Source organism: Lygodium microphyllum, chromosome 15 (genome assembly GCF_053477565.2).
Source record: "Lygodium microphyllum isolate KBCC chromosome 15, Lygodium_microphyllum_v1.1.10, whole genome shotgun sequence".
NCBI lineage: Eukaryota > Viridiplantae > Streptophyta > Polypodiopsida > Schizaeales > Lygodiaceae > Lygodium > Lygodium microphyllum.
In genome coordinates this window covers 18,554,820-18,560,582 of record NC_141149.1, presented here as the reverse complement: position 1 = coordinate 18,560,582, position 5,763 = coordinate 18,554,820, and positions in this window count along the sequence as shown.

Sequence of the window (5,763 nt, the reverse complement as noted above, 5' to 3'; positions counted from 1 at the left end):
AGTTAAAGTTACACAATTTTTCTATAAAAACATTCCATGAGTTCATTAAATTATCTTGGAATTTGAGTACTCTTGCATAATCAAAGTAGCATAGTTGAAGCATAGTGAATCCTAACCCACAGATCCTAAACACCCTAGGAAATTGTCCTTCAAAAACATAACCCCTAATCTCTTGTGAGATAAGAACATCTTGATTCCTTTAAGGGGGAGAGGACGTAATCTCTTGATCCCTTCGACTCTCCCCATGCATGAAGAGGACTTAAGAAGGGGGGAGGGATTAAAACAAAGATTTAAAAACCTTTGTAAGTTAAAATTAAAAAATAACAAAAAAATCAATAGTTACTTGCATACACCGCTATCTCACCCCATTGCCATATCTGACTCTAGTATTGCCACCATGGTGATCATCACCCACAATCATGCCATTGAAGAGCCACCATGCAAACTACTTTTCTCCCACACATACAATCACCCGAAAAATGAAAAAGAGGGAGAGGAGGTGTAGTAAGGTAATGATTAGTGAGAGAGGGAGAAAATTCCATGACGTAGCCAAGATTATGATAGGTTGAAAGACTTATTCTAAGTGATTTACATTTTCTTTTGATTGCAAGCTCCTCTAAAACACCCTCATTTTTAAGAAGATTTGCCTAGGTATCCAACACCTTCTTATTATCCCTACTTTAGGGTGAAATTCACTTAATAGGGTCATCTTTTTGATCATCTTTCAATTTCTAACCCCTAATTACTATCTTAACATTATTAGGAGATAAACTCTCACATTGATTGGCAAAGTTTCAACCAAAATTATCCCACTAGGTATTTCCTCAAGTGTGGATTTATCCCTTTGCAAATTTTTATTAGGGTCCTCTCCTTTAGTATTCTCATTATTTGCATGATAGTTCACAGGCCTAGGTTGTTGACTACCTTGCTGGAGAGAACTAATCCTACTCCAATAGGTAGTGGCTAAGTGACCAAACTTCCCACATATATTGCATTTGACATTAGGATAATTATGAGGAAAATGTTGCCCAATACACCACTCATAGCTAAATTGTGATGGACCTACATCATAGGGCTTTCTAGTACCCATCATATTTTGCTGGCGCTTTAAAAAATTAACTTCTACAAGCAATCTAGTGGTATTGCTTAATGATCATATTCCTATAGTGTTTCATCTTTTACTTTTTCTATAATACTTAATATAGAGGAATCATAACCAGTGGCTTTAGGAGCTACCTCCCCACTAGGTTGCACAACTTCCAAAGGGGGTACTACCTACAATGACCATTGGTTTACAAAAGGAGCTCTTTAGCTAGCTATTGGCTTAACAATATTTGGAGGAGCTGGCAACAAAGGCACATTTTGCATGCTTTCTCTACCATTCGGGTTGGTCACAAGGGTATTGATTGCACCTTGATCTCCACTAACCAATCCCAAATTATTTCTATGCTGAGACTTGAATTTAGATTTACCCTCAATGTGTAGGCCACTTGCAACCAGGACTCTACTTCCTTTACACGGGTTATAGTAGTATCTATATCCGCTAGAGGGACACTAAACTGCACTTGGATACTGAAGTCTAGTCCATTCAATAAATATTACAATTGGAGAACATGTGGGATAGGGATAGAGGCTTGCAATTGCGAAAGACCTCTTTCATTTTCTTAGCATATGCTTGGGCATTTTCACGAGGCTCTTGATATGAGTCACATTAAACACATGTAGCCGATATTGTCTATCTCTCTTAGAGGTAGATTCCCTTTTGAAGGGGACCTATGGAGCTCTACCCCGAGACCTATGGACTGCTTATTGATCAAGCATTTCAAGCCGAGCGGCCATGGCTATTTCTCACATAGCCGACACGCAATGCCTACCTTACAGGTGTAGTGAGCTTACCTTGATGCTCGATCGAGCTCCCTCCTCTCTCTTGCACTCCGGTAGCTCCATGATCCTTGTGGAAAGCTCAAGCAACCTCAAGCCCTCTCCGTCAAGCTCCATCCTCCATATCTACATGAGAAAAGAGAAGAGAAGAGAAGAAGAGAAGATGAAGAGAGAAGAGGGGGAGCTTCTTCTCCATGATCCCTCACTCTCACACATTCACTCCCTCAATCCCTCACTCAAGCACAAGCAAGAAGGCAAGAAACAAGAGAAGAAGAAGAAGAAGCTTTGGCCACACACAAGAATGAGCTTCTCATTCACTTTTCAACTTTATATACAAAACCCTACTTTTTGGGCGGTCATCGCCACTTTTTACATGGCCGGCCATTAGCCTAGGCCCTCTTTTCCTATTTCCCACCGTTCTAACTTATCCCATTCCCAACTAATGCATACAATTTGCACAGGAGTGAGCCTGGCACTCTTTTACAAGGATTCAAGAGTGCTTTCACAATTAATGGTACGCTTTTACTCTTTTCTTTCCTTAAGGAGACATTGAGGCCTTTTGGAGAGGTCGTCATTCAAAGTTTTCAAGGTCTGACTTCGATCCGGGGCACCTTTTCTTTCCTTTGTCTTGTGTCCTTTGGTTATCTCCTTTTTCCATTTTCCTGCTCCTCTGCTCCATTTTCCTGCTCCTCTATGCTGCGGTAAACATTACCCCCCTCCTAGCTGAGTGCCATTCCCATGGTGCTGTGGTGGGGAGTAGTGGGGTAGTTGGGGTTGTTGCTAAGTGGAACTGGTGGGTAGATGACCACAATCAAAAGGTGCTGTTGTGAATGAGAGGTGATGGAGTTTGATTAATGATGACCAGGAGAGATTCCGTCGTGCGTTAGACTTCATGAAGATGCTCAGCATTTCTCACACAATTGTAGCTCCCATTCTGCGACGGCTGATAAAGGTTTTGCATGGGCATCTCTAATCATTTGGAGAATATGAGGTTCCGAAATCTATGCCAATGGTGGGTCCATCACTGAGTTTTCCTTCTGCTTGATTTTGTTCTGTCATGGTAGCCATCAACAGGCAGATTGTCGGCTACATCAAGCATCTTGGTCCATCCAACCATCGGAGTATGGAAAAGCTCCTGAAGTTACTGTAGTGGTGTCCTGTTTGACTCAGGGAAAAATTCATGGTCATTAGCAAATGTCGTGGATGATCTTCTTTAGCTGGGTAGCCATTCACTAAGTCACGATCATAGCCTGCAAGAGAAAGTTGTGCATTCCCTAAGGGGTGTGTCTGTCTCATGGTGTGGTGTAAGTGCATGTATAGTGGAACCGGGAGATGGGTCTAACCTTGGATAAGCCCTTGGTAATGTCCCACACTTCAGGACCCAATTCGTGTGTTGTTGGAGGTGCAGTGCAAAACTTAGGGTGACAAGTCTGGAAGTCCTGCCCTTGATGTGCCCTAAGCGTGAAGTGGGGGAGGGGCTAGGTGTAAACCCTAGGTGTAGTGAGTGAAGTGAGCCCTCGTGCTTTTTTCTTCTCTTTTTTTTTTTTTGGAGAATTGCATACAAGGAAGATGTCCTGGCTAATGCCTATCACCTTCAGCTAGATTACGAGGCGGTCACAATCATTGGGATAGGAATGCGTGACTTTGTAGATATTCTTTAATACCGGCCTGGACCTTCAGAGGTGTGGATGACAAGAACGGATGATTGCACCTCGTGAAGCAGGTATCACTCATATCCTCTAAGATTTCTAGGCAAAAGGAGGGAAGCAGGGTTGCCCTCACCATTAGTCTAGTCATGGCTCTACTATCTATCCCTAGGTTGATGTCAAAAAAGAGTGGAGGGAGGTGGGCTTCCTCGGCTATGGGTCTCTGCATTAGTAGGAACTTGATAAGCCTAAGATAATTACAGGTAGTTAAGAAGGTTGGATCTGGGCAAGAAGAAAAATCTGCGAGGAAGCAGTTGATAGATGGGAGGAGATCCTCTAACCTAAAGACTAGGAATTCCTCGGGGCTCCAAGCATTAACATTATATATCTTAGAAAATTCAAAATTCCCATGACTATTTCGCTCATAGTCAACTCCATGCCTACGGGGGTAGGGCATGTAGATGGGGTTGTTGTGTTCTTCAGGGAGCAAGCTGTAGAAGGCGGTCCAAGAGTCAAAATTGGTATCCCAAATCCTCCTCCACCACTTCAGCTGTACCTCATAGCCTTGGGCGGTTTTGGGGACCCTGTTTACCTTGTCTTGCTAGTAGTCTTCAAGCTCTTGCCTCCATCTGGTTATTGTGAGGCTTCTTTCCTCTATCCATCTATTTGCAAGATCATTAGCCAGATCCTTAATCTTGGCTAGAATACCTAGAGGCAAAGCACGGTCCAGAGAGCATGGATAAGCAAATGATAGTTCAAACGGCCTCATCTGGAACTCCCGTTGATGCCATATGACCAATTCCTGAGGCCAATCGATAGGATGGGGATCCCCCCATAGTGGCATAGGCTCTTCAAGGAATTGTCTTGGTAATGATCGTGCTCTGTGATGGGCTTCCTCTGCTAGTTCTTGTCTTCTTCTTCTAGCTGCCACAATGCACTCGGGCATATGGGCATCTTCGAGCTCTTCAGGCGGGGGGTCTGGTAGAGGCGGACTGGGCATTCTTTGTTGCTCTTCTTCAGCATCCTGCTCAAGTCCGAACCCTCTTCAACATTCTACTCGACAACTAATGGAACCACTTGTGGTAGTGGTGGTGGTTGCTCACGCTCTTCAAACCCAAGTTCCTTAAGCTCAATAATGGAGAGGCTAGCACGGCTTAGGTAGTGAAATTGTTGCTCTTTTGTGATTCTTGTGCCTGTTGGAAGCTCCCGTTCTTGAAGGCCATACTTTAGTGCTCTGGTGGTCAGTTCTAGCTTCCTTCTTACCTTCTCCATTGAATCATTTCCCTCCGCTTGGGTGACATGTAGTACTGTGCTAAGGAAGGCTTGCCTTTGTGTGTTGGCACATACATCACTAGCTTCTGCCTTGGACTCCGCAAGCACTCTCTCACACTCAGCCACTGCCAAGCGTTCTGTTAAATCCCTAACTCTTTCGAAATTGTTTCTTTCCCACTCACTGGCTCTCTCGTCCATCTTCTTTCTTCCCTTCTCTAGCTCACTTGCCAAGGTTGTCACAACCTGTGGCTACTCATTCGTTAAGAACTAGAGTTGGTTCCTTTCCCTAGATTTTCAAGTCAACTGTTCTTCAGCAATTTCTTTTGCCTGATTTGCAATATTGAATCTTTTTTCTGCCTCAGCAAATAGCTCTGACTTTTCTTGCACAAGCTTCTCGTGACTTTGGATCTCTACGAAGTGCAATCTTCTTTGGGTGAAGGCCATGGCCATGAGGGCCTCTATGTCTCCCTTGGTAATCTTCAATGAATCTTGCAGTTGTTGTGCCTCATTCTGCAGCCTTTATGCTTCTGCGGCAGGAACTCGTGGCCTTTCTTGTTCTAGGAACTCTATTTTCCTCTCCAATCTGTCTTGTTCTTCAAGTTCATACCACAGGCAGAAAGCCATGGCATCTTCTTGTTGCTCACTTGGCTCACCCTCTTGAGCTTCTATATGTCTGTACCTTTCCAGTTTGGCAGTTCTCAAGTCAGCATATTGCTGCACTAGTAACTTCAAGCTTCGTTGTTCTACCACCAGGTTTTGCTCCTCATCTTTCAGCATTTGTCTTAGGCGGCTCTCATTGTCCTAGGCTTCCTTGGTCTTTGCTTCCAGCCAATCTTGTAGAGTTTTCACTTCCCTTCTTTCGTCGGCTCCTTGCTTTGAAACTTCTAGCCTTAAGGCTGCCGAAGTTTCCTTTTCTTTCTCTAACTCCACCAGATCTATCTTCTTTTCTTCTTTTGCCTTGTCC